Source organism: Bos indicus, chromosome 11, assembly GCF_029378745.1.
Source record: "Bos indicus isolate NIAB-ARS_2022 breed Sahiwal x Tharparkar chromosome 11, NIAB-ARS_B.indTharparkar_mat_pri_1.0, whole genome shotgun sequence".
Lineage (NCBI taxonomy): Eukaryota > Metazoa > Chordata > Mammalia > Artiodactyla > Bovidae > Bos > Bos indicus.
The window spans coordinates 26,547,451-26,570,789 of record NC_091770.1 but is presented as its reverse complement, the minus strand read 5'-3'; the positions used below and the strand labels follow the sequence as shown (position 1 = coordinate 26,570,789).

At 38.3% G+C, this 23,339-nt stretch overlaps 1 protein-coding gene across 3 annotated transcripts in view; it reads right to left on the bottom strand.

The window, feature by feature from the left end:
* Positions 1-23,339, bottom strand: part of CAMKMT (calmodulin-lysine N-methyltransferase) — a 425,501-nt gene that overhangs the window by 334,144 nt on the left and 68,018 nt on the right. The window contains exon 3 of one of the 3 annotated variants that reach the window (XM_070798587.1): positions 7,547-7,653. The exons of the other annotated variants lie outside the window; for them this stretch is intronic. The gene's annotated coding sequence lies outside the window, so the exon portion shown is untranslated. The remainder of the gene's footprint in view (positions 1-7,546; positions 7,654-23,339) is intronic. 3 annotated transcript variants of the gene reach the window in all.

The window sequence follows — 23,339 nt, the reverse complement described above, 5'->3', positions numbered from 1 at the left end:
AAAGGTCGGTTTTCATTCCAATCCCAAAGAAAGGCAATGCCAAAGAATGCTCAAACTACCACACAATTGCACTCATCTCACACGCTAGTAAAGTAATGCTCAAAATTCTCTAAGCGAGGCTTCAGCAGTACGTGAACCATGAAGCCAGGCTTTAGCAGTGCATGAACCGTGAACTTCCTGATGTTCAAGCTGGTTTTAGAAAAGGCAGAGGAACCAGAGATCAAATTGCCAACATCTGCTGGATCATCAAAAAAGCAAGAGAGTTCCAGAAAAACATCTATTTCTGCTTTATTGACTATGCCAAAGCCTTTGACTGTGTGGATCACATAAACTGTGGAAAATTCTAAAAGAGATGGGAATACCAGACCACCTGACCTGCCTCTTGAGAAATCTGTATGCAGGTCAGGAAGCAACAGTTAGAATTGGACATGGAACAACAGACTGGTTCCAAATAGGAAAGGAGTACATCAAGGCTGTATACTGTCACCCTGCTTATTTAACTTACATGCAGAGTACATCATGAGAAACGATGGGCTGGAAGAAGCACAAGGCGGAATCAAGATCGCCAGGAGAAATATCAATAACATCAGATATGCAGATGACACCACCCTTATGGCAGAAAGTGAAGAGGAACTAAAAAGCCTCTTGATGAAAGTGAAAGAGGAGAGTGAAAAAGTTGGCTTAAAGCTCAACATTCAGAAGACAAAGATCATGGCATCCAGTCCCATCACTTCATGGCAAATAGATAGGGAAACAGTGGAAACAGTGTCAGACTTTATTTTTTTGGGCTCCAAAATCACTGCAGATGGTGACTGCAGCCATGAAATTAAAAGACGCTTACTCCTCGGAAGGAAAGTTATGACCAACCTAGATAGCATATTCAAAAGCAGAGACATTACTTTGCCAACAAAGGTCAGTCTAGTCAAGGCTATGGTTTTTCCAGTGGTCATGCATGGATGTGAAAGTTGGACTGTGAAGAAAGCTGAGTGGCGAAGAATTGATGTTTTTGAACTGTGGTGTTGGAGAAGACTCTTGAGAGTCCCTTGGACTGCAAGGACATCCAACCAGTCCATCCTAAAGGACATCAGTCATGGGTGTTCTTTGGAAGGAATGATGCTAAAGCTGAAACTTCAATACTTCGGCCACCTCATGCGAAGAGTTGACTCACTGGAAAAGACTCTGATGCTGGGAGGGATTGGGGGCAGGAGGAGAAGGGGACGACATAGGATGAGATGGCTGAATGATGCACATGAGTTTGGGTGAACTCCGGGAGTTGGTGATGGACAGGGAGGCCTGGAGTGCTGCAATTCATGGGGTCGCAAAGAGTCAGACACGACTGAGCAACTGAACTGAAATGAAACAATTTCTTGTCTCAAAGCTACATATAACAATGGACATTGTTGTCCATTCTTTCTTTAGTTTATTTATCATCATCCAAGTACCTCTTGCTTTGGGGTTAGTCATATTTCAATTAGTATTCCTCTTCACAAAATGACATGTCTTTCCAGGTTTCTAGCCATTATTGATATTTCTCTTTCCTAACATCAGTTCAGTTCAGTTCACTTGCTCAGTCGTATCTGACTCTTTGCAACCCCATGGACTGCAGCACACCAGGCCTCCCTGTCCATCACCAACTCCCAGAGTTTACTCAAACTCACGTCCTTTGAGTCAGTGATGCCATCTAACCATCTCATCCTCTGTTGTCCCCTTCTCCTCCCACCTTCAATTTTCCCAGCATCAGGGTCTTTTCCAATGAGTCAGTTCTTCGCATCAGGTGGCCAAAGTATTGAAGTTTTAGCTTCGGTATCAGTCCTTCCAATGAATATGCAGGACTGATCTCCTGTAGGATGGACTGATTGGATCTCCTTGCTGTCCAAGGGACTCTCAAGAGTCTTCTCCAACACCACAGTTCAAAAGCATCAACTCTTCAGTGCTCAGCTTTCTTTATGGTCCAACTCTCACACCCATACATGACTATTGGAAAACCCATTGCTTTGACTAGAAGAATCGTTGTTGGCAAAGTAATGTGTCTGCATTTTAATATGCTGTCTAGGTTGGTCATAACTTTTCTTCCAAGGAGCAAGCGTCTTTTAATTTCATGGCTGGAGTCACCATCCGCAGTGATTTTGGAGCCCAAAAAAAATAAAGTCTGTCACTGTTTCCACTGTTTCCCCATCTATTTGCCATGAAGCGATAGTGTTAAGGGAAGCACACTGATTGAAACTACCCATCCTGGCCAGGCACGATAGTAACCATTTGCATGAGTTGTTCTACGATAGGAGGTCTGGGTAAGGAACAGGGAACTAATAAGCCTCCACCAACCAGAAAAGTTCGGGAAAGGTCAAAAGGAGACACCACCTGTCCGACCATCTCCCAGAATCCTTCTCTCTGGCATCCATCTTGGCTGAACAAGGTGTGCCCCACCAGGAAGGACTCTGAGTCAGAATGATTGACTAAAGACAACCCGGAAACTAATCCCATCACCATGAAACCTGAGACTGCGAGCCATGTGACAGAGCTGTTCTCCTGGGTTCCCTTAGCCTGCTGCTCTCCACCCAGGTGCCCTTTCCCTATAAAATCTCTTGCTTTGTCAGCACATGTGTCTCCTTGGACAATTGATTTCTGAGTGTTAGACAAGAGCCCAGTTTCGGGCCCTGGAAAGGGTCCTCCTTCCTACAACAATAGGACCAGACGCCATGATCTTAGTTTTCTGAATGTTGAGTTTTAAGCCAACTTTTCACTTTCCTCTTTCACATTCCTAACATACCTAGCCCTTGTTTGGAACATTTGACTTTGGATGATAAGTTAGCACTTAATTTTGTATTATCTTGTACTATTTTTTGTTTATTTATTTTGGGTTAAACTGTGAGAGTATGCAATGGTTATTTGGTCAGTTGGAGAAGGACGTCTTTCTCAAGAGAGAAAATGAAAATTCAAGAAAAGAACGCAAGTTATAGGAACAAGAACGGATTTAAAGTATTCTAATACTTCGGAGAAGGCAATGGCACCCCACTCCAGTACTCTTGCCTGGAAAATCCCATGGACGGAAGAGCCTGGTAGGCTGCAGTCCATGGGGTCACTAAGAATCAAACATGACTGAGCAACTGCACTTTCACTTTTCACTTTCATGCATCAGAGAAGGAAATGGCAACCCACTCCAGTGTTCTTGCCTGGAGAATCCCAGGGACGGGGAGCCTGGTGGGCCGCCGTCTATGGGGTCACACAGAGTTGGACACGACTGAAGTGACTTAGCAGCAGTAGCAGCAATACTTCAAAAGTAGAGAAATCAATGAATGGGACTATAAATAGTGACTTAATTCTAATCAACATTTTGAAATTCACAATAGCATTTGGCCTATAATAGTGCTCAATACATTTCAGAGTTACTTTCCTAGGGTAGGTGATATTTTATTATTACTACTATTATTAAGCAATAAAACATAATGGTTAAAAGCTCCTCCAAGTTAAATCTTCATAGATGACCACAGGCCCACAGATTCCTTGACTGCAACTTCATGAGATCCTAAGCCAAATCACACAGAGAGTAAAATCAGCTTTCTTGAGTTGCTGACCACCAAAATTGTGCGACAATACACATTTATCAGTTTTTTAAACCATTAAGCTTTGGGATATTTGTTATGCAGTATCAGCTAACTAATGGGCTTCCCAGGTGGCTCCATGGTAAAGAATCTGCCTGCCAATGCAGGAGGCATGAGATGCAGATCTAATCCTTGGTCAGGAAGGTCCCCTGGAGTAGGAAATGGCAAGTAGCTCTAATATCCTTGCCTGGAAAATTCCATGGACAGAGGAGCCTGGCAGGCTACAGTCGATGGGGGTTGCAAAGAGTCAGACATGACTGAAGCAACTGAGCGTGCACACGTGCACACACACACACCAGCTAAGTAACACACTCCATCCAGCAACTTCTCCCTACATTTCATTGGCCAGAATTACCAAAAGGCTACCCACAAGCCCTAAGGGTGTACAGATAAGTATTTTTACTGAGCACTCTTGCCCAAAACAAAACTTGAGTTCTGTTTCTGTTATTAAGGAAGAAGGAAGAGGAAATGGACATCAAATACGGCTACTTCAATTCTCACCTTGTACTTCAATCCAATCTTCTTTAGGAAGAAAAATGGTCTTCAGAGAGGAAGAGAAAGATAAACAGCATAAATAAGAAAATGCAGGCTACCATAAGTAAGGAAATAATAGGGGACCTAGGAGCTGCTTTAAGAAGGTTTGAACCTACAGACAGAGCAATCTATATTCCACCATGCTGACTAAATTTAAAACTTCTACTTGTAGTCCTCTCTGGAATCCACTAAAGAATTATGACAAATGGGAGAGAAATAGCAAACAGAACTATAGAAATGCTATTGTGATTTTTTTGAAGAGTTAAATAACTATATATAAAAACTTGAAAAGTAGCTTAACATTTATGATAAAATTCTGTAACAGATTATTAACTGGGTGCTTCAAACATGTTTAGAGAATAATGCAATGTTTAAGAAACGACAACAAACATTTGCAAAGAATAAGCGTGGGAAGTGTCAGAGACTCTTTTTTGCTCCTAACCTTGCCCTTGACTCTTCCATATTTTTAACAGTGACTTATGACATAAAAGGGATGCCTATCAAATGCTCATGTGACACATCTGGGAATGATACATATAATAACAGAATCAAAATTTTAAACGATCTTGACAGCTTACAATACTGTCATTCATACATCCGACAATTCTAAGTTATTTCATCGATTTAATTTTTGTCTTCTCAAAGATACTAAATTCATCAGGGTATGATTGAATCACACACTTTTTCAAAACCTCCTATGGTATCCAGGGAAGCTGGGTCAGAGGTTAAAGCATCTGCCTGCAATGCGAGAGACCTGGGTTCGGTCCCTGGGTCAGGAAGATCCCCTGGAGAAAGAAATGGCAACCCACTCCAGTATTCTTGCCTGGAGAACCCCATGGATGGAGGAGCCTGGTGGGCTAACGTCCACGGGGTTGCAAAGAGCTGGACACACTGAGCGACTGCACTCTCACTTTCACTTTCATGGTATCCAACACAGTGTTAGAAACCCAGAAGGTATTTCATTAATATTTAGAGAACTGAGTTGAACTGTATGACATACACATGTAAAAAAGTTTAGAATAAATCTGTCACCAATGTAACATAATATCCTCTTACTTTTCTTTCAGGCTGTATTATTTGTCTTCTTCAAAGACCTCTTTAAAATCGAATTTTTCTAGCATATGTTTTCTGAGCTGCCCTCAGTCCTTTAAAAAAGACCTCAATGGATAAAACTTTACAGGATACTTAAAAACCTTTGCAATTTTTTATTTTTACCTCAGTATTCTGCCCAGTCTGTGCCATTAGACTTTAGGCTCACAAGGCAGCTTCACTAGTATTTTAAAGCTTTCCCCATACATGCAAAGTGAAAAGAGATGCACAACCCCCTCTGCAGAGCTGCACAACATAACATTTTCTTGTTACAATTCAATATCATTGCAGCAAGATAAGCACACCCCATAGTCTAATTTAACAGACACGAAGAAGTCAAGCTCTATTGTTCAATGTCACAGCCAGCCAGCCCTGCATGATCAACCTTTATTCTTTTCTGGCTTCATTATGAGGATGATGCCTTTCAACTGTAGTGACTAAACCTGTTAAACTACAAAGCAAGAAATTTATAGAACCTTTATAAGAGTAATACTGAACAGCTTAAATGTAAAACCTACAATTAAATTCCAAAACTAAGCACTTCACCCCCAAGAAAATGCTAAGTAGTTCTTCAGCAACATTCCTGATTTACATACCCCAAAGATGACAGGACCTATATACATACATGCTGCCGTGATATTAATAGCAATTTCCTCAGGTAATGTTCACTATAAAACATGGTAATTTTAACCCATGCGTTGCAAAACTAATAAATTGCCCCTTAGCATACCAGGGACAGGAACTATGCTTTTTCATTTTCAAAAAGCCTCCTTTTGTCAGATGAAAAAGCCCCAAGAGTAAAATATTTCAGTGTAGTTCAGTGATAACAATGGATGTGCCATTAGATTACCATACAAGTGAATAAAGCACCAAATGATAGCGAACAGTTTTTCACACTTTAGATTTTGATGTGAAATGAGTCTAATTATTTATTCATAGACTTTTCCTCTAAGGAGTTCAAGGCACTATATTTTAAATCTTTAAACACATATCTCATAAGCTCTAAAATCTACCAGGTAGAACAGAAGAACGTGTGACAGGGAAGAGGATAAAGAAAAGCAGCACAAAGGAAACGGCAGCTGGAAGAAGTGAAGCATGTTTCAAACAGTGGGGTGGGATGTTTTATTCATTCATTTATTCTTTCAGTCAAGCACCGATGAGAAGTCTAGGTCTGTGCTAGATGGTAAGAAGATAAAAACAACCTCTGCTCCAGAAGCTCACCAGACAGAGAGGTGACATACAGAGTGATAATTACAATATGTGCCAAGTGTTACAACAGAAGAATAAACTAAGCACTGTGGGAGCTTAAGGGAAGGAGCCACTGGCCTGAAGGAATCTGGAAAGGCTTTAACAAGAAGGCAACATTTCAGTCATATCTTTAAAAGGAGTAAAAGTCTATCAGAGAACCGAGAGGAAAATCTTCGAGGCAGAGATATGGAGAAAACATTATACTGAAATATTGGGTTGGCCAAAAAAGTTCATTATGGGAAAACTTGGACAAACTTTTTGACCAATCCAATACAATTTGTAGCAAAAGAGTTTGACCTGTTCAGGGAGTACTGAGAAACACAACAGGGCTTAGAGGCAACAGATGACACTTGGCACTTGGAAATCATTGGCTTCAAGTTTATCCTGTGAATAGACAACAAGGATTCCATAGTCATGAAAACTCGAGCACAAGACTGATCAAAGAAAAATTAACACATCTAGACAATAAATATACTTACAAACAATGTGTATTTATGTATCCCACCAGGCTCCTCTGTCCATGGGATTTCCCAGGCAAGACTACTGGAGTGGGTTGCCATTCCCTTCTCCAGGGTATCTTCCCGGCTGAGGGATTGAACCTGGGTCTCTTGCATTGCAGGTGGATTCTTCACCATCTGAACCACCGGGGAAGTCCATGTATATACTATATGTATTTACATATGGACTATATAAATATATACAGTTTTTTAATATATATTTGTGCATATGTGTATATATTTGATACCTATGTAAATACATTATATAAAGCTATGCTATAAATATATATGTACCAAATGTATATATTTACACACACATATACACACAGCTCTATGGGGAATTATAACCAAAGCTACTAGACTTCTGATACGCCATCTGCTAGGGCCCCTGATGCTTTTGCAAGGCAGCTGGAAGAGCTGCATCACACACGTCTTCTCCCTCAGTCACGCCATCTACACAGTTCCTTTTTCTCTGAGATTGAAGTGTCTCAAGTGAAGGTGAACACTCAGGCCAATTCTGCTGATGTTCTTTATCCCCAAGCTTCTACCAGCACATCCATTCAGCAGCGAGGGTAATACCTGCTTTTCAAGGGCCAACTTGAAGACTGGCCCAGCTTCTTTAAAGTGCTAAAGGGCAGCCTCTTTTGCACCCCATCAATCCTGTGTATAGTTGCACAACACAGGTGCTGAAAGAAAAAGAAAACAAAACAAAGCTTAAGCCTCACAAGTCCAGTTGAAGAGGATACTTTCCTTGCCTTCCTATCATTTCAAGTCTAAAAGCTCCTATATCAAAACACACAGAACACTGTGGCGTGGAAGATTTTAAAAGGCAAGAAAGGTTTGCAGCTCTAAGTCCCCAAATCACCTTCGACAATAAAACCAGTTGATATAAGAAGAATATTTGTATCAACAGATTTACACAGATTTATAAGGAAGAAGACCTAGTACTCCCTAAATCTGAATTAGGTGCATAACAATTCATCAAATTTAAAAGGCATTATATTACTCACTCTATATTAGGTTAAATAAAGCAAAAACAGGAGAAAAAACAGCAAGAGACAGTTAACCATATAACTTGCCTTTTTAACACCGTTAATCAGCTGTATTTGTTGGATACACAAGATGATATGCTTGGTGCGTGTGCACATGTTCAGTTGCTCAGTCGTATTCAACTCTTTGAGATCCTATAGATTGTAGCTCGCCAGGCTCCCCGTCCCATGGGATTTCCCAGGCAAGAATACTGGAGTGGGTTGCCATTTCCTCCTCCAGGGGATCTTCCGGACCCAGGGATCGAACCTGTGTCTCCTGCATTGGCAGACGGATGCTTTACCTCTGAGCCACCTGGGAAGCCCTCAACACGCTTAGTACTATGACACACGTACCAGAGGGAAAGCAAAGACAGAGTCTTAGATCTCAAGACTTCTCTATTTGAAAGCTTGATGACACAAGCTGAGGGATTAAGACTCTGGAGTCTTCATTTTGGTTATAGCCTGGATTGCATCACCCAACAACACTGGTTTAAGCAAATGAGTCATAATTTAAAGGTCAAAGAACTTTCTAACCCTGAAAATTCACAATGTAAAGAAAAAGAGTATCTCTATGTTTTCTATCAAGTCAAATCAAAAGGTATGAACTTCAAGTATTCAGAAATCTCGGATTTAAAGAGACTTGAATATAAACAAGTATTAAACACAAGAAAAGTGTTACATTTAAAAGGGAGCTTATTCATGTTGTTTATGGGGAACAAGGAGAAACTTTATTTTTGGGGCCTCCAAAACCACTGCAGATGGTCATTGCAGCCATGAAATTAAAAGACACTTACTCCTTGGAAGAAAAGCTATGACCAACCTAGACAGCATATTAAAAAGCAGAGACATTACTTTGCCAACAAAGGTCCAATCTAGTCAAGGCTCTGGTTTTTCCAGTAGTCATGTATGGATGTGAGAGTTGGACTACAAAGAAAGCTGAGTGCCAAAGAATTGATACTTTTGAACTGTGGTTTTGGAGAAGACTCTTGAGAGTCCCTTGGACTGCAAAGAGATCCAACCTGTCCATCCTAAAGGAAATCAGTCCTGAATACTCATTGGAAGGACTGATACCAAAGCTAAAACTCCAATACTTTAGCCACCTGATGTGAAGAACGGACTCACTGGAAAAGCCTCTGATGCTGAGAAAGATTGAAGGTGGGAGGAGAAGGGGACAACAGAGCATGAGATGGTTGAATGGCATCACCGACTCGATGAACATGAGTTTGAGCAAGTTCTGGGAGTTAGTGATGGACAGGAAAGCCTGGCATGCTGCAGTCCATGGGGTTGCAAAGAGTCGGACACAACTGAGCGACTGAACTGACTGGCTGATTCTGGCCTAAGATGCACTCAACAAATATTTGCTGAATTAATCTTTCACTTAGCTTAATCTTCCTACATTTTTCCAAACTACCAATTTTCATATGATATTGCTTCATGTTCACATGAAACAAAAACCATCACATGCAAGCTAAAGGCAGTCACATCATAATACATATAAGTAATTCTAATTAGTTGAGGATCCACTTTAAACTCAGAGACCTTTATTTTTATTTGTTTATTCTTTAGATTGCTCCAAGGATTGCCCATACATTGTTTCAGATTTTTATAGCCTCCATTTGTAGCTACAATGTCCTCTTTTCAGTTCCATTCTGAAGAACTTGATTCCTTCAAATGAAGACTGTTATACTGAAGGATAAAACATTTCTTACGCCCTTAGACGGGCATAGGTTTAGTGTCATGTTGTTCATATTCACATTCTGCCTCTGTGATTTACTAGTCATGTTACTGTAAACAAGTAACTCAACTTCTCTAAACCTCAGTTTCCTCTTGAAAAATTTGCAAAGACTAAATGAGATAAGGAATGGAAATCATTTTGGATAGAATCTAGTATACAATAAATGCTCAGGAAATGTCATCTGAAAACTGCCCATACGTCAGACTTTGGCGGTTTGGCTTAGTGACTGACCTACACAGCAAACCATTCAATATCCCCTCTGTTGCAGGACTGTGTGTTTGGTCCACCACGTACTACTTTTTTTAAAAGGAAGGGCAAGTATGACAAACAAAAGCCACCCTCACTACCTAAACAATGACTCAGAATCTTTGCTCTATAATTTGATAATACAGATAATAATATTTAACTTTTTTTTTTTTTTGGTCTTTTATAATGTCATTTATGAGGCTTTGGGAGCTGATTTTGTCCTTGCAGCTAACTAAGCACTGGGAGGAAAGCTTTGAGAAGACTACCCTCCAAAAAGAAAGGACTGGTAGGCCACTGCGGCTCCTAGGCTTAGCAGCACACCCATCCATTCAGCAGGCATGTTCTAGCCTGCTAAGAGATACAAATATCTCTTTACCTTCTTAGTTCAACCAAAACAATATGTACTGAGTTTCTCAAAAGGAATATCACTAATGGCTTGAAGAAAAATAGAAAAATGTAAACACATGGACCCAAGTGAGCTGAATAAAAACACAATACTAGCCACATGGTTTGAAAGTCCCAGGGCTCCAGCTATTCCTCATGCCCCATTAGGAGGACAACTACCCCTCCCCTCCTGCCTCCCGCTTTCTCCCTTCCCACCCCATACTGCTTGGGGCCTCTTTAGGAAAAGGGCTGGAGTCTGTGTCCTTTCAGAGAAGGCAGTGGCAACCTACTCCAGTACTCTTGCCTGGAAAATCTCATGGACGAAGGAGCCTGGTAGGCTGCAGTCCATGGGGTCACTAAGAGTTGGACACGACTGAGTGACTTCACTTTCACTTTTCACTTTCATGCATTGGAGAAGGAAATGGCAACCCACCCCAGGGTTCTTGCCTTGGGAATCCTAGGGACGGGGGATCCTGATGGGCTGCCGTCTATAGGGTCGAACAGAGTTGGACATGACTGCAGTGACTTAGCAGCAGCTGTGTCCCTTAAGCCAGCTAACTTTAACATGGGCTTCCCTAGTGGTCCAAAGGTTAAGAATCCGCCTTGTAATGAATGCAAGAGACACCAGTTCAATCCCTGGTCTGGGAAGATCCCACATGCCATGGGGCAGCTGGGCACATGAACCACAAATACTGAAGCCCGAACATTCTAGAGCCCGGTGCTCCACAACAAGAGAAGCCACCACAAAGAAAAACCCAAGTACCACAGCTAGAGAGTAGCCCCTGTCCTCCAGGACTAGAGATACCCGCACATAGCGACAGGACCCAGCGCAGTCCAACATCATCATAATAGTAACAAATAATAACAATAACAAAACAAAATAAAAAAATTTAAATACATTAAAAAAAACACTAGAATGTTAATAAAGGAGTTGAAGAAAACATTCACATCTAGGTAAATATAAACTATCAACAAAAATCTTGGATACCTTGTATCCACACATACAAGCTGCTATTTCCTTAAGAAATGAAAAAAAATTTTCTCAGCCATACTTTAGTATTCCTCAGTAAGATGTGTACTATAAAAAAGGGGAATCAGTAATCTGCAATATCAAAAATATAGGGACAAAATGCTAAGCACTCACGTATCAAGAAGGTAAGATTTTTTTTTTTAAATAAAATTAAACACTCAAGGATGAAATTAAAATTATATGTTATGCATTCTGTAACTGTCAAATCTACTTGCAATATAACCTTTTGTTTTTGCTGCTATAAAATGAATAGTTTCAAAAAGTTGAGTCTTCCAGATATCCAGAAATCACTAAAAATATTAACACTTTATTTTGATTTCTTTAATGAAAATCTAAGATGTCATGTTTTCATGCCTTCTCAAATAGGGTATACAGAACATAACTTGTCCATTTTCTTGATGTTTTAAAGTCACTATTATAAATTATTTTACTGACTATAATTAACATAATCCAGAGAAAATATTTAGGGCTTACTGACACTGCCCTAAATTAGAGATTGGCAAACTAAAAACTCTAGGTCAAATTTGGCCTTCCACTTGCTTTTTTCTAACAGCTTTTAAATTTTTTAAGGTTTCTTAAAAAAAGTGAAAACAAGAATATGTGCTAAAGACCATGTATGTGTGGTCTTCAATGCCTAAAACATGTACAAGTGTTCGTTGTTCCGTTGTGTCGGACCCTTTGCAACCCCATGGATTGTAGCCCACCAGGCTCCTCTGCCCATGGAATTCTCCAGGAAAGAATATTGGAGTGGGTAGCCATTCTCTTCTCCAGCGGCTCTTCCTGACCCAGGGACTGAACCTGGGTCTCCTGCATTGCTTCACCATCTGAGTCACGAGGGAAGCCCAAAAACATTTACTATCTGACCCTTTATAGAAAAAGTTTGACAACCCCAATGACCTTTGTATATTAATCTGTTCTCTTCCTTTCTCTCGCCTATCTGAGGAGGCAGAGGCTCTGGAATAAGAACTATGTTTGAGTCCCAGATTAACCACATGCTATCTGTATGCCTTTGGGCACTAACTTAATCTCTCTGAGCCTCTGTTTAATCATCTGTAAGATGGGAATAAACAAAACAACTTCACAAGATTTCTAGGAGAATGAATGAGGTCCATTCAATAAACAAAAGCCATTATTATCATCATGCTTCATTAGACAAAGACTACCTACAAACAGAGGGTATACAACTTTGTAAAAGGAAGTAAGGTAGAATTCAGTAAACTATGTTGTAAATTTTCTTTAAAAGGTTCTTCTGCTATATAAATTAAAACATCATGAACTTTCTTTAACCTTAATATTAAACATTCTCAGTTCTTAAAAGTAGTAAATTTGACTAAAAGCTAAAGACATGCCAAATAATAGCCATGACAGTCAAGCAACCTTCTGAATTCAGAAACATAGTGATTAAGTCACTACTGGAAAGCCAGGATCTATTTTTGATTCACTTGGATCACCTTTATTTCACATTTTTTAACATCAAAGCAAAACACAGCATAATTTCAGGCACTGAATCATCATCAAACTGAGTTGCAATTAAGGGTAAGAACATCATTAAATTTTAGGTAATGCTTGCAATTGTAAGTAAGCAGTGCCTTTCTATTCTTCTGGAAAATGTCATTTAGGAGGTTTCAACAATTCTCCTAAACCTAGACTGTAAGTGCCACGCTTGAATTTTTTTTGGATGCATGCCCAACAATAAATGATCCACAATGATCTGAGGACAGCACTCCCATCTAAGAACTTAATCAGATTAATGATGTATTTGTTTTATAAAAATGAAGTACATTAAGCCTGAGAATACCTAATTTACATACTAAATGGTTGCTAGGGACCAAAAATACTAGTGGTTTTTATAAAACTAAGGTTATAAAATTGTCTATTGTCTTGAAATCTGTTAGTAAATAGCACTGAAATGCAAGATAATAAACAAATTTTCACTAGTAGTATTTATGTATGCAAATTCATGAGCTGGTGTACAGTTGTTCAAAAGAAACTAACAATGCTCATATTCCAAAATATATGTGGCCCCCCAAAGACTACATGATGCCATTATGTAAAGTTGGAAATAGCAACAAACTTACTTATGTTTTCTAATTGACTTGACCTCAATTGTGATTAACACTCTACTCCAATTTTTTCATTTCGGATCCTAGTTTAATATATGCAAACACAAACAGTAAATTACCAGTCTAGGTTTCTGACACTTTTGTTGGAAACCTATTAGCAACCTTTATCTAAAAGGGGGAGGAGAGCTTTCATAAAATAGCAGAATTTCATCAAATCCTTAGAGGAGAATTAACAGCATCTCTGGATGTCCTCTGATGGATCTCTCTCTCTCTCTCTCTCATACACACACACACACACACACACACACACACACACATACACAATTACCTCCTTCATTCAACAAACCTGTGTTTATTGAACTTGGGAGACAAAATGAATAGGACAAAGCTACTACCCCATCTGCTGAGGAGATTGGCAGGTAAGCAGATAATTACAATATAATAGGACAACTGTTTACAATTAAGGTATAAACAGAGCTCTGGGCACAAAGAGAAGCCAGCCACCAACCCTGCTAGGGGACATGAGATAAGCCCCACAGAGAAAGTAGCAGTTCACAGTTCCTGTCACTGATAAGATGGAATGACATGTGCAGGGAACAGTGAGAGCAGAGAATGGGGAGGATGCTGAAATCTATAGGCCTAAGGATATCTATAGATATTTTAGTTTAAAAAAAAAGATTCAAATTTCATGTACATTAAGCAAGACATAAAAATTGAGGCTACTTTGAATTAGGTGATGTATTTTTATACAGAAACTTAATTCAGTATACACTTAATTCAGTATCCAGTAAATACTAATTAAGGAAAGACAGGAGATTTTAAAAAACTGAATTTTTTAAAAACCTGGAAAACTTCATTTAACATGGAACTTTAAATTTAAAAAATAAGTTGAATTCAGGTTCAAATATCAATTGTATAGGCCTTAGAAATATGCATGCTACAAAAGTAAAAATTAGAATACCTGTAGACAAACATGGAAAGAATACAGGTATATCAAATGGAATTAAACCATGATATTTTTTGCTTTAAAATTCTGGGAAATGTTAGGATGAGAGTGGCAGAAAGAACAAGACCTTGAATGAGAGTAAAACATTAAACAGTTTATAGAAAAGGTTTATAGAAACAAGAGCTAGAGGAAGGGATTAAAATGATCATATCACCATATCACATAATCATATCACCACAAAACAACAGACAGCATTTACTGAACCCTTATCTGCATAGGACTTCCCTGGTGGCTCAGATGGTAAAGCGTCTGTCTACAATCCGGGAGACCTGGGTTTGATCCCTGGGGTCAGGAAGATTCCCTGGAGAAGGAAATGGCAACCCACTCCAGTACTCTTGCCTAGAAAATCCCATGGACGAAGGAGCCTGGTGCAGGCTACTGCCCATGGGGTCACAAAGAGTCGGACACGACTGAGCAACTTCACTTTATCTGCATATATGAAATGCTATGGAAAGTATTAGCATTTTGTTCAATGTCTGAAATGTTGGCCATCCAGCTTGGGACCATCTACTTAGTTGAGGGCCTGCTGCCCAGCTGCCATGGTTAAAATTTTGTTCAAAGAAAAGGGATGTTCTCCATGGCAGCTTTACTAGCTGGGCTTTGTACAAGGCATCCATGTTCATGAAAGATTTTTCTGATCCCAACCCAGTCAGACACATTTATCCACTTCTCCCTCAACATCCATACATATGCCCCCTCTTACTGTCTTGGATAATTCACTCATTCAATGTAGTGAATTTATGCATGTATGTTTTCTGTTCATCTTTATTTCTTATCTATGTTATAAACATTTGGTATCTATTCACAATCTTAAACAAAAACAACATATTTAAATAAGTTGATAGGAAGAAAAGGAATCAGGGTACCATTCTTAAGGATCTTAAAGCATGCTTCACAAGAAAGAAAAAATAATTCAAGGAAACACAAGAACTGTAGAAAATTTAAATAAAGGAAACACTGTAAGCTGAGTTATGTACACAGTAATATAGAGGTCCTTGTGTATTAAAACTTTGATTTTGGTAGTGCACGTCAATTTGCTAGGTGCAAGCATAGAGATAATAAACATATATACAGAATCTGGCAAAGTCCTAGGCACCTAATGTTTCCTGATAATAATTCTGATAGAGAATAAAAAATAGCAAATATGTCAAAGGGTGGAACTTGAATAGAGTAAGGAAGTAGATGATTCACAGCAACCAGGCAAGGCTTAGTCAGTTGAGAGATAATGCAGATCAGACTGCCAACGAGAGCACTATTTCAGAAGGAAAACAAACCCCAGTCAAATGTCTCAAGATGTGTTAATATTCAAAGACAAAGATTTGTTACTTTTAGAAACAACGAATTCCTACAGAAGGATAAACCTATTGCTGAGCCATCTGCTATTTGCACTTCACATAATAAATTCAACAGACGGGTGCACCCCTTGTGCTTCCTATAAACAGATGGTTTTTTAAAAGTCTAAAATATCCTATCAATGGAGACCACAACCAACACCAAAATTTAAAAAAAATCCCACACAGCCCACAGTTGAATACTTGGTTTCCTTTCATTCCGCATACACATAATAAAGATGGCACTGCAAATCCTAGACTGCCATCCTTCTGTTACCATGAGAGCAACATCTTTTCTTTGTGAAACACATTTTGTGAAAACAAAGGAAGACTATTCAGTTGAACTGGTTAAGCATCTTTTGTACCTGGAATGTTGATGATATATCTAGTTGGCAGGCAGAAGCAGTATGGCTAATAAATAGCTCACCTACTTCATTTATTTACAACACAAACACACGCATGGTGCACAGACACCAGCAAACAATGAATGCATTCATATGCAAAGGACGGGGCAGAAACCTATTACAGCGAGATACCTGATTCTAAGATATTTCCCTTAAATTTGGGAGAAAATATTACTTTTGAATGAATATTCTGATACTCATTTGATTCATTTGATATTCATTTGATATCTGAAAATGTTAAAAAAAATCTACTCAGAAGCACTTCCTTATATAACTATATTCAAGAATGTTCTCAAGAGTTCATCAAATATTAGCATTTACGCCATAACCAAATCTTCACTCACATGACATTCATACACACAGTAGTTATTTTTTTGGTGAACAGTTTGTAGGTCAGCAAATAGAAGGTATTTTTATATGGAACAAAGGCAAAATTGAAACTTAAGACAATTTTTTTCTATTTAGCCCCAATATAAAGGGTTGTGAATTCTCAGAATGTCACACTTTTCCATTCTTTTCATAAGAAACATTCTGGCTTGAAACACTTTTTGTACACAGCTTATGAAAGTCCAAGAAGATCACTAAACACTTCTCATGTCAATGACAACTTTGATTTGAAAGCGATACATTTAAGATTTATAAACAGTAAAATAATGAAAGCTCCACTATACTTATTACTTAGTATTTTAATTAATCTGTCTTAATTTCTATTATACCAGTCACAAATGTCCTGATTTTGGCCTACCTAAATCAATAATATAGACATTTATGTATAAGATATGCCCTGGAAAAGGAAACATAAATATGTTTCAAGTCCATTGTATAAATATTCCCCACTATTTTAAATTGAACTAAAATTAATAAGAAAATATAAACTAATAGGTAGACCAGTTCTAATGTAGTATGACTACATTAGAAAATGAACAAGGTGTCAAATCCTTCCCTGCTACCTAGACCACCACATTAGTGAGACAGCATACAAGGAAACACCTTTTTGAAGTTTAATGATTACCATGTCATGTCTCAATATAGCTGACATTTAACCATGTCCCAGGTATTAAGCACTTTTCATTTAATTCTCACAATCGTCTGAGAAATCCACAGTAACATCTAAGTAAAAGAGGAAAATACTACTTTGAAAGCGCATGATTTGATTACTTAAAAAAAAAAAAACTACATGAAAAAGGTAGCCCAAACAGTCTCTACAGTCATCAGAAGACTAATAGTTGAAGAAATCATCTGAGTCTATTATAGAGGGAAAATTAACTTAAATTTTAAGGCAAATTTGCTATGTTAGTCTAAATGAAGACTTAGTCTGACCTCTACCTAAAGTATCAAACAAAGTTTCAGAGAGCCATAAAATAATACACATCAATTAATCATCATCATCTGCTGAGTCAAACATTGGAAAATAATGTCAAGAAGTTACCCTGTAATTACTTTGTGGCTCCTTGAAAACCCATTTGACATAATCACTCTCTGACAGCTGCAAGAGGGAAAATGTTCTATTTCTTCTCCCACCAGTACCCTCTTCTGAGAGCCAGGGGCATCACTTCTCAGCACTTCCTGATCTGCCAAATGTTTACGAGGGAAGTGTGTGGGGTGCCTCTGTAATCAGTGCTCCTGAGGCCGGTCAGGGGTTGAGAGTTTCCAATCAAAGCTGCGGATTCAGGAGAGTCACAGTTAGGGGACAGGCAATGGGCTTATTATTACCAGTGCACAGGGAGGAAAATTACTCAAGCACAAGAAAAGAGTATCTGGTTTTATCTAAAAGACCACTGGAATATTTCCTTCCCTTCTGTCTGTGACATTACATTTCCATTTACAAAAGAGACCTCCCGTCTCCACTACATTAAATATGTTAAACAGGTAATACGTTAAGTGGGTTATTTGCCCATATGTGGGTCAAGAGTTATTCTAAACTTTGACTCCTTCATGAAAACTAGGTGAGAAGTTACATTATCCTAAACTCATCTGACAAAGCCTGTACTTCCATCTAAGATTTTCGGACCAAGAATTTCTGCCTACACCCAAGCTGAGGGAGGCTAACTAAAACTTACTCTGAAATAAACCACCGTCTCTTCAACAGCTCACGTCCAAGATGGGAACACGGTACTCCATTTCTTCTCTGAACACTTACCTTTGAGCTGCCACCACGGCACTCCAGGGGAGTGTCCTCTAGTTTATTACAATAACCACTTGGCACAACCACTGGAAGAAAGGCCCAACTTCCTGATGGCACAAAGTGATAGGCTTAAGACCCCACTCATTCAGCAATACAATGTGAGAGGAGCCAAGAAAAAATTTCCTGCAAAACAATCCTATTGTGAGAAACTGAAGCTTTCTATTGCACTGAGAATACCTGTGCTCTTATCATGGATTTTTCCTCTTTTTTTTCTCCCATCAGAAGAGATATGAGTTAGGCTGGTGACACAGCAAGATTTAGAAAGCCTATTGCATTAATGAAAGTGTCACTGGTATCACAGTATCTTATACCTCTACAGTTAAAAAGGGAAAAAATAAAGGCCAGGGAAAGAGGAAAGCAATAAAGGAACTAACAAGACAACATTATAATAAATACCAGTTCCTGCCAGGCCATTTTATCCAACTGACAAGGACAAAAAGGGGAAAAAAATGATTCATAGTTTGGTATTAAAACTGAATTGAGAAGTATGAATGATAATGTTCTAATTTTTCTAAGTTTCTGAGTGCTTCCTCAGAAGTTAGTACTACAAATATAATTTACCCCACTTCTCAAATTAAAACGAAATCTTGAAAGGGAAAAAAAAATCACTTTATCAAAAAATATGTTATTTACAGTATATTCGGGTTAAAAAAATAAACTTATGCAGAAGGGGAAAAAATCTTTCATTAAAAAGGAATAGGTTAATTGTGCTGACCTAATTTAAGTCAATATCATTCTCGCTTTTGTCCCAAGGCCACTTGCATATTTATGAGTAAGAGAATTCAGCATGATTACAAAATGACTTCACTATTTCATAGCTGGCATTTAAAAGTAACTTTAATAATATGCTACAACAATGGTAATCTTACATATTAAAGCCTTATTTATTTACAGTGCTGATATCTCAGAGCAGGTTAGCAAATTTTTACTAATTTAACATTACAACTTCATGTTTTTTTCCTAATCTCATGTAATTTGCCTTACTTAATTCCTTGCTTCTGGATATGCTACATTTGCCACCCAATGAGTTTATTTCACTGGTCATTTACTTTTAACAGTAAAGCCAAACTATTTGAAAGGAATAATCTCCCTGCAAATCCAACATAAGAAAAAAGGACTCTTATTTATCCAGCATTTTGTGCCATGAATTGAAGCTTTATTGCAAAGAGTAAGCAATAAACAAAAACACCTCAGGGGCCTGGGAGGAGCAATGTAACCAATTACATTTAATTAAATCAAAGGATGGGAGCCCCAGGGTTGAATGAGCTGAAGAACAAATTTGCATTAACACCTAGCAGCCAAACAAGTAGCTCAGGGTCTAGTCTGCAAGTACAATTGTTGCCATCTATTCTCTGCGCTGAAGGGGGGCCATTAGCTAAATTCTTAGGCATTGTTTGTCCACTGATGAGAGGCTGCCTTCTCAACATTTCACTCCATCACACATGAAAATTGCCTACTAAAATAAACAGCTTCCTCTGAAAGCTCAGAAACAAACATTACCTGACTCCAGTTTGCAATTTGGTGAAAACTCTTCAGGGCTGCTAAAGGAGAAAAAAAGAAAATGAAAGGTGTGATTCCAGGCCCTAACTATACATCTGATGGAGATCATATGTTTGGGCAGATTCTTTTGTACCATCAGAGACCACAAGGCAGGTCATTCCGAATGTTCCACCAAGAGTATCTTTGTTCGAGGTGGGATATGTTGGCTTGCTCCTACAACTGAGAATCTAGAGCATTCAGAGCTGAAAGCCCACTCTGGCTACTCAAATCTGGCTACTCAAAACAATGCTCTCTCACTCTATAGAGAACTTCTCCCTTGGTGACTTACTATTTTTATTATTTAGAGAATTTTATACACACACAAACCTACCATACATGATATCTATCACAAACTATTTAACCGTACTTAATGAGAGCCTACTTAATTATGATAAGTCAACCTAGCTATAGTAGGTTTTATTCTTTTGTCCTACACGTTCCTTTCTTAGTCTCACGAAAATATTACATTCTCAAAAGCAAAAACAAAGAAACTAAAAACAAAGACCCCCAAACCTTGTAAGGGTAATCCACTAAGTCATTAGTAGTTTCACTGTGGAAGAAGATGAAGTAAGTATGATAAAATAAAAATCAAAAAGAGGTAAAGATACAGGTCTGGGGAAGGCTAATTCAGATTGAACAACCAACCAAAACTATAGATGGGATATGATTTGTATTGATACATATTAGTTTGAATTAACAATATTGAAAAGTTAAAAAAAAAAAAAAAAGTATATAAAACCACCTGTGTTACCAAGCTAACACATTCCACATTGTTTCAAAGTCAGCTGTACAGCTTGTAGTGTGGGGATGCGAAGCTGAGTCTAAATGGGATTCAGACCTTTCTGGACTGGTCAGGTGAACCCATCTGATGAGACCTGTTTGGGGTGGCAGGCCTCAAAGAAGAGTTAGAGCCTCTTTGACTTAAGTTCAAGAAGGCTGAAACAAGGATTCTCACAACCCATCTTTCAAATCCCTTCTGTAGACAAAGCATTCTTTAAGTCCCCGGTGGATGGAGAAAAGACAGGAAAAGGCAAAATGACCTCCTGCTCCATCAGTGGCCAGATTTAGAGAGTCACTCCAGCAGGCAGAGCACGCTGCACAGGGACAAATGCCTGCCGCCCTTGCTTTGACATCCCTGAAAGTCTGCGACAGATTTACAAACTCATGCAGTCATGACAAGTTTGCCTCTGGAGTTGGATCCTCCAAATTTTTGGCTCCCTTACACAAGACAAAGTCATTAAAGCTTTTTTAAGGGGTCAAAAACCTAATATATACAAGTAACAAAACAGTAAAACAAGAGCCAATGCTGCATAAAATCAAAATCCACCTTAAGAGGGAAAGTACGCACAGGACTGGCTTAGCCATTTTGTGAGCTAACAGAATTTTCCTGCCTGGGGAAGGGGAAGCAATTACACCTTATCCAATTCCAAAAGCAGGAGGCTGGCACCTGATTATTTAGAACCTCGTCTCTGTGGTAGCTGAGGAGCTACCTAGGGGAGAATACAAGGTCTGTCAGTAGTCTGCCATTAATGAGATGAAGTCAACAAAGTGTATGGGGAGAGCTGGGGTGTGGAAGTTGCTGAGAACCTTCTAAGAAGAAATTTGTCCTAAAAGTAAGTAGATAAACACAAAATGTAGTGTGAAGGAGGAAACTGGGCACACTGATATTACTCTGAAGAGTTGCTGGACAGGAAAAATGACTTTAATTTTTGAGCATCCTCCATAGAACCCATTAAAAAAAAAAAACTGAAAGAAGTATATCACTGAAGATTCTGTATGAGAGAGACAGAAGCAGCACTTTTGGGGAACACTTTTAACAAAGGCGATCGATAAAGGGGAGAAATGCACTGCTCCCTTGCTTCACCACTAATCACTCCACGTTCTGTACTATCACAGCATACATCCAGCAGACTGCCGAGGAGTGGACAGGCATAGGAATACCAGGTGCAAGACGTCTCACGTGTGAGCATTTGTGATATTCTCGGGGACTCTCAAGAATACTTCAGGGACACGCTGCTGAGGTCCTGCAACAGCAATAGTTCTAAGAGTCAGTGGAATTTGAGTTATTAAAATGTGACTCCATACATCTGAGCTGGTATAAAGCCTGAGAAAACTGGATACACACACACGCACATAAATTCTAGAAAAATCTTGGACTGTGTTTACTAAGAGAATTAGCCAAGTCTGCAAACCCTTGAACATTTTTATCAAAAAGGAAAATATATAGTCTGGTTTTGATTATATATTCATTGTACTATGAATCTAGTATATCTTGCAGAGGCTGTTGATTGCATCTTGAGCTCCATGTTGATTTATATCTGAAGCCAGCTGTTAATATTTTGTAGGCAATGTTCTTCTACCAAAGTGTTATTCATTTGCTTCCTCGTCATACATGGCTGGAATGCAGCATTAACCAAAACTCTCTTAAGTATCTCATTTTGGTGTGCTTGTTGGTAATCTGACTACCCTGAATCACAAGTACACTTCAGTCTCACCAGACAACTGATCTTGGGAATGTGTTTGATGATTATAATGTGTACTAACTAATTCTTAGCATTTTCCTCCACACCGAACATCTTCCTAGATACTCTTAATCACTTGATATTAGATTTTCCTTATTGCTAGGAAATCATACCAAAATTCATATATTTATTTACTTATAATTAAGCAACCCCTCCACTAAGTACATTTTCCTTTTACCAATTATGCTGAGTTATTAAATTTGCCTTTACTTAATTCTATATTATACAAACACTAAAACATTTTTTGAAACACTAGTTTCAAAAAATTCTAAACTATATTTTAGAATTGGCATAATTTCCAATTATTCTTGTAAAACAAATTACTTGATAAAATGATTCTTGTATTATTTTAAAGTCATAACCAAAGCCATTAAGGTTTTTGCTTAATGGATTCAATCTCAGAACCAGAGAAAAAATTAAATCAGTCTTCCTAAAAGAGCCTCCATTTTATACATATGGTTTTTGATTTAACAACTCTTCTGCCCTTTAAAAAATGTAATATCATTTATTCATTGTGTTACAAAAAATGAATAAAGAGTCAATCTTATAAATCTGAAAATTTTCTAGTAGATATATGAATGTAAAAATGAGTCATAGCCTTTTCTGTAATCAAAATAGTTCATATCAAATGGCATTGCTTTTGATTGCTCTATTAACTATCAGAGTCTATGATGACCTCATCTTTATATCTCCATGATAATTTGCAATCACTGTTTTCTTCTTTTAGTCATGATATCTTCTCACAATGTAAGTAAATATTCTCCATCAAAATGGTTAATAATAATGGTTATAGTAATGGTTAGTAGATACTAGTTAGCCAGATTATTAGTCTCTTCTCAGATAGATTTGAAATATTGCTACATTTTGGTAAGATGAAGTTGTATTCATTTAAAAACCTG